This window comes from Eleutherodactylus coqui, chromosome 2, assembly GCF_035609145.1.
Source record: "Eleutherodactylus coqui strain aEleCoq1 chromosome 2, aEleCoq1.hap1, whole genome shotgun sequence".
Lineage (NCBI taxonomy): Eukaryota > Metazoa > Chordata > Amphibia > Anura > Eleutherodactylidae > Eleutherodactylus > Eleutherodactylus coqui.
Window position 1 is genome coordinate 275,110,292 of NC_089838.1, and position 12,170 is coordinate 275,122,461.

Here is a 12,170-nt window from a genome sequence, read left to right on the forward strand (position 1 = left end):
CTCCCAGCACAATCTCAAGAGCATGGAGGAAATCCCAGGACATGGACATTACATGAGGAGATCAGGAAGGGCATCATCCCAGCATCCAGACCAGTATCTGCTCCTTTATGTGACATGGAGCTAGAGGAGCACACTGCCGGAGCCCAACACAATGACCGCCAGCTCCTACTCTGTGCGCTTCTGACCATACTGTCAGAAACAAACTCCATGAGGGTGGTATAAGGGCCCATCGTCCTGTAGTGGGACCGGTGCTCACAGCCCAACACGGTGCAGCTCCATTGGCATTTGCAAGAGAACACCAGAATTTACAGGTCTGCCATTGGCACCCCACTCTCTTCATGGATGGTAGCTGGTTCATGCTGCACACGTGACATGTGGAAGGGGCTGGGGACACTGTAGGAATATTAAGCTGCTTGTGGTTTGTGCTCCCTTATTTTTTTGGAGCCGTGTAGCTGATTTAGGCCAAGGACTGATAAAACTTGCCATGTGTTGAGAAAAACCTGTAAACTAGTGTATCTATGGCCACGTCCAACTCAACATGGAAGAACAAATGACTGAGTTGGAACCAATGTGTTGGAAAATAAAATAATCCTGTGAAAAGGAGGATGAGCAACAAGACACATGCAAGCCCAAAAATCATAATTATTGCATTAGGAAGACTGAATATTGATAAAAAAAATCACATAATGGTAGTATGGGTGGATTGTGAAGTGATGGCTGGTGAGCCATCAGCGCTGAGAAGACTTGCATGCGTCTTTTTCTTGAACCTTTTCAAATCGCTGTTCCATACTTTGCAGTTTATGCTATATCCACTGGATATCCAATACATATGTGATATATGCTGGTCCCACCTTTAATGCAGATGTTAAAGGGGTTGTCCAGGGTTAAAAAAAAACATGTTTGCTTTCTTCCAAAAACAGCGCCACCCTCATCCATAGGGTTGTGTGTGGTATTACAGCTCAGCTGCACTGAAGTAAATGGAAATTAAGCAGCAGTACCAGATGCAACCTATGGATAGGGGTGGCAGGGATTCCCCTCTCCTACTTTCCGAACGGAGCAGCTGTGAAACCCCCTTAAATGGGGCTGCTTCTGCAGCTTGTGCATAGATTCCTGCAAGACCTCCTGTATTCAGAAAAGAGTTGCAGAATTGCTACAAATTTGCATTGATGAATATCCTCTAACACAGAGCTGATCAGTAATTAAGTGCTCTACACGTCATCATCTAATCAATCCTATTACTATATTACATTATAGTGTATTACATGTAGTAACCCTTACAAGGAGCCCCGGGAAGCATTGCTTCCTTCCCATTTTGCTAGGATGGAGTGAGCCCCGGCTTCTTCCTTGTTTGTTCTCAATGTTTCCTTTATGGAAATTAGAAATACTATTTGTTTCCATATATTTAACCCCATCACTGCCAGTGTGAAGATGCACCTCCAGAAAGGGAATGATGATGTTAGCCCCTTGATTGCTACTACGACGCATCTGCGTTCCATTTCTGCATGTCTCCAGTGCAGTGCAGCTGGGGATATTCCCTGGTCTATTGTGATGAGGTTGTACAGAGCATCCCAGGGATACTGTTCGCTGGGTGGGTGTGGTAGGGGGTGGGCACACCGAGATCACTGTCACTGCCTTTTGTTTGCCAGCTGTACAGAGAGAGGGGCAGGGCTTCTGCTCCATAGCCAGAAACCAGGAGGAGATAACATGGGCTTCCCAACCTGCAGGAGATAACATTCCCATTGCAGAGATTAAAGGTATGTCTCCATCCTCTCCGTATCTAATAGAAGGCTAGAATGAAATCCCTGTCTGATGCAGTCAAGGGTGCAGCGCTAGATCCGTGCTGCCCTTCTTTAACCTACTGTCTACATTTGCAGATCGATGCATAATTTATCTATTGATTATTTCTATAGCGCCAACCTATTTCAAAGCACTGTACAAAAGATTGGCATCACTCACATCAGTCCCTGTGTCAGTGGAGCTTGCAATCTAATCCCCCTCCCTGCCGATCATACACTCTGTAGGGCCAATTCTGTAATTCTCTTGCATGTATAATAAATGATGCTATGGCATGCAGCTGTATGGCCATTAGTATCCTTTTTTAAAAGTCATTACTGAATATTTTCTTACTCTTGGGGGGGAGGCAGATTTATATGCATATCTATTTTTTTAGTTGTGTACATCAGGGTCTATAAAAATAATGGATGTAATGGAGCTGTGACATAAAGCACCCTGCTGAGATTCTTTACAGGGTTGCAGTACTGGCAGCAGCCACCGGGGACATGCAAGCTGCAGAGGGATCATAATAAATGTATTTTATATTAATAAGGACTAAACAGATGATGGGAAGACATGCCCATCTGCTTTGTTTTTAGCTGTCCGACATGTCCTAGTTGTTGCAATGCAGAAGCTGTAATGAATGCAGCCAGGGAGTGGGAGGACGGGAGAGGCACTGGTCCTTGTTCGTATGTGCCATGGAGATACCTGATGCTCCTATGTGCAATCCTCTAACATGAAGGATTCCTATTAGACCTGTTTTAACCATTAAGTTGTGTACAAACATTAACATGAATGCTTAACCCTTCATTTATTGACCGGGAGAAATGCATGATGAGGGTGTGCCCGTATTGGTCTGCCAACTGTGACTACGACTGTATACTGGGAGTGACTGGTGCACGTCAGTAAGAAACTTGCAGCCTCGGCCTGTAGATATTACAGGTGGTGATGTGGGTTTAAGGAGTATTTTCCTAGTCTAATCTCAGAAAATAACTATACGGATGTAGCCATTGTTAACACGAGCGGCACATTGTGATAACTTCATTTACAGCATCGTAGTGCATTGCAGCTAAGGTATAATGTGTTGAATGTCAAGTTAACGTTTGCTACATTTGTAGAGTAAGTTCATTTTATTTTTTGAAGTTGTTAAATATTCTCTGCAGTTGTTTCTAAGTGACCTTTTATACGGGACGGAATACGTCCGCATGGCCATTCTGCATTAAAATGTTAGCCCTATGGGGCTTGAAAAGTCAATAGGTCTGCATACTGTCCATGTGCAGCCCTTTGCAAACATGGACCACACACACAGACAAAATACACGGATGTGTGAATCTGTCCATAATTGTCTTAGGAAAGTTGGATGGCAACCAGTACAGCCACCATTAACTCCTACACATTCTGCTTTCCCGGACCCCTGAATGGGAAAATGGTCTAGTCATGCTGCATCATAGCTGCTGGCCATCAACTATGTGTGCTGCCACTCCATGCAACTATATAAGGGCTACGGGAGTCAAGTGAGGGTCCTAGTGGTGGGACCCCAATCAATTTAATATTTATCAGCTATCCGCTGAAATACCCAGGAAGGTAAAATGTTTGTTAATTAATTTATAATTAAAGGGGTATTCCATCAACTACTGCTGACTTATCCTCTGGACGGGGGGGGGGGGGGGCGCTGCTCAGGATCAACCATCCAGCAGCTGATCGTCCAGCCCGCTGCACAGTATAGCAGGCCAGACAATCAGCTGCTGGATGGTCCATCCTGAGCAGCGGACCCCTCTGTCCATCAACTACTGATGGCCCCCTGCACTGTGTAGTTGGTCGAACATCATCATTAATAATTAGAAGAAGCAGGAGGAGCATCAGTTTCAATGGGAGCGCAGCGCTGCTTCCTGCTCCTCTTACGGTCATGATGTAAGGAAGTATAAGGGCAGATCGACGCTCCCATTGATTTCAATGGGAGTAAAGCCAGCACTCCTCTGCTTCCTCTGACCATTGATGATGAAGTTCGGCCCACCACACAGTCCAGCATGGCAGATGATCAGCTGATGGATGGGGGTCCTAAGTGGTGGACCCTGTCCATCAACTATTGAGAATAGGTGATCAGTTAAAAAAAATCGTAATACCCCTTTAAGTGAAATATCAAATCTAAACGTTACACCCTACGTAAAAAGTGACTACTCCACTGAGGGTACAGAACTCCGTGGTGCAGAAATGATTGGTTTATTGCTGTTTGTCTGCGGTTCTATTTGCTGCATTGAATGTCGGCATCTGTCTCTTTCCACGGCCTGGGTCATATTTCTGGACATTAATAGTTTGCTCATCTGCAGTATTGCATGAGGTCATCTGTTGCAGCACAATAATGGATTTCAAAGCTCTAGCTCTTTAACTCATTAAGTGCTGTGGGATACATTTACTGGTAATATTAGACAACCTTATATATACTAATATCTGGCTGTTGGTCACTTGGGAAGTTTTAGTTGCCTATATAATAATGAAACCTGTAACAGGAGTACTTCATCTCCTGGAAAGTTTTATCAGATAATCAAAAGGTGATTAGAAAAAAGTAAGCAGCTTCAGTCTTGAGAACTACAAAAGTATAAAGGCCCATTTAGACGCAACGATTATCGCTCAAAATTGGCTCAAAAGCCATTTATTGAGCGATAATCATTCTGTCTAAATGCGCTGCCATCATGCACTGTTCGTGAACTATTCGCTCATCGCTCATTTTTAGCAAGCTAGAAATGAGCGATTAGCCTTATCAGCGCCGCACACTGATTTTCTCAGCGGACGGCACTGATAACCTTTTTTCAGCTGGTATCCCGCTGGAACTTCCCAGCGGGATACCAGCTGAAAGCTTCGAGAACAAAGGAGCTGTCAGCACTCCTGCTGTTTCTCGGAGCCAGCAGCTGAACAGGACATGGCAAGAACAAAGCAGCTGTTTGCATATACAAAACAGCTGCATTGTTCTCAGAGCTATCGCGGGGGTGTCCTGCCCTGCCTGCATAACTCTTAAGTAGCTAATTAGCTATTTAGAATTATGTAAAGATGATCGCTCAAAACTGTCACTGAAACAGTCACTGAATCGTTTGAGCGAATTTAGAGCGATCATCATTCTGTGTAAATGGGCCGTAAGTACAGTAGAAGCAGTCTTTGCAGATTTTATAGGACCCCTGGAGAAAGGCAGCCCATTCTAGATAGGTCTCATTCAAACCTGCATAAGGGTGTAAACTCAACAGGTGCTGAAAGATGTACCCAGATCATGAAAACAAGAGCATCTGGGATAGTTGTGGTGGTGTCAAGCTATCTCAGGTGCATGTGTTTTGAATGTAGGGAGGGCAGAAAGCTGCTGCCAGACACTTCTGGCAGCGGCCTATCTCCCAAGAATAAAAGAATCTGGCAATAGAAATCCAATGGGCGATCATTATCCCCCCTGACATCTGACATTGGGGGAGATTCAAGAGGCTCCCATACACTTTAGATGATCATCCAGTCCTGCTGAAATGGGTGGGTTTGTGCAATCTTGGTCTAATATGTATGGTCAGCCTATGAGAGCGCTAATAATTCTCTTTTGGAATGTGGACCCCATTATCTATGTATAGTACTGATTAACTAGACTTCTGAAGAAATAGTGTCATCTGAAGGTTAACAAGACATTTGTCAGCATCCCTGCAGCTACTAAATGAGGAGCATGTTAGGGAAGCTGACATCGGGACATGCTATACATTCCTCACCCACCAAGGGCGTAGCTATAGGGGGTGCAGAGGTTGCAGTTACTACCAGGCGCTGGAGCCTTAGGGGGCCCCAAAGGCCCTTCTATCATACAATAAAATACCAGTATTATAAATGGCACATGGATGGTTGGGGGGGGCATGTTACAGATTTTGCATTGGGGCCTCCTACATTTAGCCTCTGCCTAATCTTTTAAGATTCTTGCAATGCCCCACCTGCTAGTGTTGCATCGATGGCCTTCTTAACAATGCAGAGGAAAGTTGTGGAAGCATCTCGATGCTGGCATGTAAATAGTGCAAGAGACGTTTGACGGGTGGTCCATCGCTAGATAGTGGTTCTAGGCTTCCTGCATTAAGGGATCAACAACTCCTCTCCCTGGCTCTTGCTCAAGGATGATGCTAGTAGTCAATCAAGTGCCAAGGAGACGAGTTGATGATCACTTAATGCAGAAAGTCAAAGACCACTATCCATCAACGGACTGCTGTCAGACCACCGTAGCGTCATTTACACATGGCACACAGCGGTTTTGAAGGCTGATTTTGTGGCTGATGAAGCACATTGAGCAGCTGGCGGGGTATAGCCTTTCCCCCATGTTAACATTCCTTCCGTTCTACTGGTTTAGTATTTAGTAGCTGCAGGGATGCTGACAGATGTCCTTTAAAAAAAATTAATCTAAGCTTTATAAGGCAACTACTTTTATTAGTCTTATGACTATTACTATACCAAGTCTCAGTAGCCAGGAATCTTGTACTTGCCATCCAGTCCGGTCGAAAGGCATGAGTCCACAGAAGAGAGTATGAATGGAAGCTGCTGGACTAGCCTGTTAAAAGGATTGCCTCCGATACGGAGGACATGCAAGGTTAATATAGTCTGTCGTATGTTACAGCACACGAAGGGTCAGCCATTCATTAGACATAAGAGATATATTGATCCATTGAAATGTGTATAGTCGTAATGGCTGTATACATTAACCCAATGTAATTGCATCAGAGTCGTGCAGTTGCCCAGGTTAATGGATTAAGGAGCCAGAGATGCATTATTAGTTCTAAGTGATGGCTACGGGGCTCATCCCCTGGAAAATCTTGAACAATTCATTTGAGACTAGAAATTTTGAGACTTTTGTGATTTTTTTTTTTTTTTTTCTAAGGTGGGGGCGCTGTTTTTTTCATCATCGCATTATTTGAAGACCCTAATCCAATGCATAAAATATTTTTGTTTTCGGCTGCGAGTTTTTACATTCCGGCAGGAGCTGCGGACTGATGTGCAGTATTCTCCTTATCCCCCCCCCCCCCCCCCCATTCTCTCCGTGTGTGTCACTGCCTTTAGGAGTGGGTTCCATATAAATCACCTTCCATTCTGACTCACTCGACTTATTTTTGATTCACGCCTATGTGATCTTCCCACGCAGCTGTGTGAACACCAATCTGCCAGCTTCTCATGACAATCTGAAAGTCTCTGCGGTGGGGAAGGATCACATTGATGGAAAATGGAAAAAATTAACACTTAAAAAGGAGATTGCTGGTTCTGCAGGGGAAAATGCTTGACTGGGGTACAAGATGCTGGGGGTAAACCTCACAGCACAATCACATCCAGCGACCCGCAGACCTTGGCTGCTAGCATTTTCATGCCTCTATGAAAAGACATGTTGCTAATGTCTATGCTCAGTACAGAATTTCTTTCTATGTGCTATGCATTACCTATTTGGGTTTTTATTATTAGTGGGATTAAATGCACTTGAAATCTTTTTTTTGTGATTTGAGATGCTATCACTACCCAGTCCTCCTATAATACTACCTGTTTTCATAATAGTCGGATACCCTCTAAGGGCTCATTCACGCAGGCATATTTTCTGTCCATATCATGTCTGCATTTTGTGTGGAGTAATATGGACAACACACCATTAATTTGCATTGGGGTATTCAGACGCGCAGTTTTTACAAGTGTGAAAAAAAAATGCAGCCGGCCCTATTTTGGTCCAAAATCGCCCATTAAAGGCTATATAGCAGCATTAAAAAAATGCAGTGAATAAGCATGTTACATACAGATTCACATTGTTTTTATACTTATGAATCCAGGTAACAGTGTTAAAAAATATATCATTAATTTGTCCTTGTGCACTCAAAAAATGCACACATACCAAATGCACACTAAATAATAAATCTTGGTATTTGTATAGCATCAACTTATTCTGCAGCGCTTTCAGGTAACTGGTTCTCATTTTACTGACCTCGGAAGGCTGAGTCAACTTTGAGCTGGCTACCTGAATCATGCAGGGATTGAACTTGCAACCTTCAGGTTGTAGGCGAGAGCTTATACTCTGCGCCACACGAGGCTCTGCACACATATACACCGTGAGAATGGTGTGATTTTCACCCACCAAAACTGCATACGTCCATGGGAATGAGCCCTAAATTTCAGTTAAATCAGCTTGTTTGGTTACCTTATTTTAGAAAAATGCTAAAATTGAACACAAATAAAGCTTGTCAAATAAAGACACATTTACTTATGTGTAAGAAGATTTGTTTAAAAAAACATCGCATTACTAGAAACAAACATATTTGTTTATATTAAAGGCAATGGAAACCTCTGTGTATGAAAAATACAGATATATCTTACTAAGTCCCTGCATAAAAAATTTAATGATGTACTTATGTGCTTTTTTCATTCTTTTGCATTGAGTTTTCCTTCTCAGCATTTAGAAAGCCTCATACTTGGTTTGCAGGCTCTCCTATGTTCTAGTTTCTGTCTAAGGGGTGGGGAGGAGGCATTCCCAGCACTGATCACAGGTCTCATGAATACACATAAGCTCCACTCCCATTCCCCTCTCGTCTTTCATAGGCTGTGTAGCACACACTAAATACTACACAGCTATCTCACTTTCTCTATGTGTAGCTTCTGGTCTCTTCCCTCTCATGTCTGATATAACAGAAAATTCACCTGGAGTGAATTACAGCCCTCTGTAATAGTAGCTTTCTCAGCTCTCTGCCATCCTGATCTCCTTCATCTCCCAACATTGTCATACAGCCCCTTGTAATAGCTCAGTGAATGATTAATATTTCAATCATCCAGTCTTCAGTAACTTGGAAAACAATACAAGCATAGAAATCAAAAAGACATTTTTATGAAAACAAATTTCAAAATGTCATTTCCATAAACACATTGATTTAAAAAAGTGCAAAGGTGTGCATAGTCTTTAAAGCTCAGTCTGTGCTTTCATAATAGTCTAACTATCAGCAGACATATATCAAAATCGTCCAACTAGTCCAGTGAAAACTAATAAAAAGTTAATTGAAAACTTTGCTACAACCTCTTCACATAGAATGACTTCTAGTTGATGGATCAGCTAAAAGTGGAAAACAATCAGGAGTGGATCAACCCCAAGAGGGAGTAAATTGAAAAAAATCTCGGTTGGAGGGTTTTTTTATGGGAGATATACCTTCACACAAAAGCATCATATGTGCAGCCAACCCAAATACCATCAAACCTACAAAGTTGGACGGATTAACACCAACATCATTAGAAACGAGAAAAATTGGGAATAAGGCGCATTCCGAAAAATGTACAAATACGCAGAAGTATTAGCACAACTTCTCTACTGGTGAAAGCAGCACATAAGACACGTTTCGAGGTAGACACACCTCTTCTTCAGTAATTGCTAGGGACATACGTCAGCGGTGAAACAGAGGTACTTCGACGTATGTCCAGAGTAGTAAAGAAGTTGGGCAAATACATCCAAAGACCTCTGTTTCAGCCCTGATGTATGTCCCCAGCCATTACTGAGGAAGAGGTTTGCCCACCTCTAAACACATATCTGCTGGTTTCAATAACAAATAGAAAAACTGAGCTAATACTTCTGAGTATTTGTACGTTTTTCGAGTTGCTCCTGCTTTATCTTTCCCCATAAGGACTCAGTTGGCTACAAATCAGGGTTGCTTGCAGGCCAGAGAATTATAGGAACTTCATTTTAAACCAACTAGGCTTTAGTCAACTTAGCTGTATGACAGGACAATCCATCTTGTTGGAAAGTGATTAGTTTGAAGCTTCGAAATTGACAATATTTTGGTACATGGGAGCACTGATAGCATTCACTATGAAGTGGAGACTGCCAACGCCTTTAGCGGACATGCATCCCCACACCATTACAAATGTTGGAAATATCACTATCCAAGATAAGCAGTCTTTTTATGCGGCTTGTAACAAGTAGTTTTTCCTTTGCCTTGTAAAAGCCAAAAGCTCTAATGCATGATATGTTACTTAGATTCTTGCCGATAATGAAATTTCACTTCATTGAAACTGCAGCCACTAAGTCTTGCTGATTCTTCTTGACAGTTCTGCGCAACGATCTTCTGTCTTGGGCAGAAATTGACGGGTGGCTTGTTTACTTCCCTGCAGTAGTTGAGCCTGTTTTTGTATATTTTGACGCGATACATTGAATTGCCTAGCAAGGTATATCCAATGTTTTGGATGTCGCATGTTGAGATTTTCCCTTTCTGTGCAGTTTTTGCAGCTTTATAATTGCTTCCCTCAGTTGGTTGGGGACTGGTTTGCCCACAGCACTTTTATAAATGTTTTGGAAAGGTTGTGACTGCCACTTAAATATGTTGTACTGTGTACTTCACCCGGCTTAAACATTAAGCCAAAGTGTGAAGTTATTCCTTTCTGGCTATAGAAGATCACTGCTGTGGCCATTGATTATCTGCAGCAGCTACAGGTTCCGGTAAGCAGCAACCAAGAACAATAAAGTGGTTGTGAATTTTAAGTGGGGGGCAAACCTTTTTAACCAATCCACAAACAATAGTTATGTCACATTGTGCTCCTGGGACCTATGGGTTTCGAGAAGTACACTCGAAGGTGTGGTTGATTTGGCTGGCTGATGGTGTGGAGTTTTCCAGCAGGCCAATCACTATCTGTCTTGTGCACATAAATACCAGCCTTTCTCATTAGAGGATGCTGGTCATTTATCCCTTTCCCACTCAGTACTTGATGTTATGCATGCTGCTAATTTGAGTTTCTTTCCATACCTTCCCTGAAGATGGTCTGGACACCTGATCTTCATGTCTGCATGTTCTGTGGGCCCCTTCTTACTTCCCTTTATCAGGTGCGGCCTCCAGACATCTGATGTCCTGTATGTTGTAAGGTGGGTGATATCTGACTTCATGTTCCTTTTACATCAGATTGGTGTCTGACGCTCTTTCCCCTTTCTTGGTGTGTGGACACTTGAACTAGCCACTGCTTTATCTTTGCATGCATGAGGTTCTGATTGGGGTTTTCTGTTTGATGTGCAGATTTTTGGTGGGAACAATGACTTGTTCCATGTATGTTTTTAGGTGTGGACTGCACTATGTGTAAATAAGGTCCTGTTCAGTGTGCTGTATGTTGTATTTCCTTTGTCCGGTGTTAGGCCCCCTACGTTATAATGTGGCACCGTCCCTATTGGGAGGATCGCCCTGTCTGTAGGCAGGGTTCCCTTTTTGTGATTTTAGTTGTCTTATTAGATTAGGGACTCACAAGACAACAAGGACCCTTGTGGTAGGCTTGTGAGCTTATGTATTCTCGCCAAAATACAAGCCAATACCTTGTACGTACTTTATTAATATATCCATTTGTTTGAGTTGTAGTATATTTAGTAAGTATTTTGGTGTCTGTTGTCTTTGTAGTTGTTCCAAGGAGCACGACAAAATAGAACATGCCACAATTTTTTTCCTCGCAGCATCGCAAGAATGTAGTTTTTGCAACACACAAAATTTGTGTGAGATTCTCGCCCATGTGAAACTGGCCAAATGGTACATTTACATGTGGTTGTCCTGATGCAGCAGAAAGCTCTGCAAAAAAAACTGGCAAAAACATCATCTGCATTTTATAAGCTTTTGCTGTAATTGCAGTCATTAAAAATTCCCAGTGTTAGGAATCTGTTCTTAGAACTGTTTTATAGTGAAAACCACAACACAGTCAAAACCGTTATCAGTACATGTGAGCAGGTCTTACAGCTCCTTACATTACAGGCATAAGTTCCTTTTTGTGTGTCGGAGGGCAATGCACTCTGACAAATTTGGAGGAACTTTATAATCAGGAGTGAATTGCCTTCGGACACAAAAAGGAACTTATCCCTGTAATATAAGGAGCTGTAAGACCTGCTCACATATACTGACCACAGACAGGGTACAAATCCCCAACACACAGCAGGACTATAAGATCCCAGGGACATTCACATGTTCCACGTCTGATGTTGTGTACCTGATCCTGTGCAGCAAATGTACTGTTAGGGGGCTTTATGTTGGAGAAACAGGACAAAACGGAGAGCCAAGATGAGATCTTATCGCCACACAATTAGAGAGGGCTGAATTACCTGTGACAAAACATTTTTGTGGTCATGGGCACAGCATAGAGCAGATGGGAGTTATGATACTGAAGGGCAACTTCAAGTCGCAGTGTCACAGAACAATTTGGGAGTATAAATCTGTGGCCATTTTTGATACCCTCAAGAATGGAAAGAATCTTGGAGCAGGGTTCTTGCATCAGTTGAGAATATGAAAGGTCTGAAGGAGGTCAAGAGGGGTGTCCTCAAGGAGAGCACCCCGGGGAAGGGGTGGGGGTGGGGGGTTAGACACCTAGGTGGGTGAGTGGGTCGGGGGATGGCATCGTCTCTCCCCAAGGCGAGCACCCAAAAA

The 12,170-nt window shown here is 42.9% G+C and overlaps 1 protein-coding gene across 1 annotated transcript in view; it reads left to right on the plus strand.

Annotated features, from left to right (window-relative positions):
• The first annotated feature begins 1,673 nt into the window (after positions 1-1,673).
• The window catches only part of ADD2 (adducin 2), a 94,729-nt gene continuing 84,232 nt past the window's right edge, over positions 1,674-12,170 (plus strand). Inside the window, exon 1 of the mRNA XM_066593023.1 lies at positions 1,674-1,754. The gene's annotated coding sequence lies outside the window, so the exon portion shown is untranslated. The remainder of the gene's footprint in view (positions 1,755-12,170) is intronic.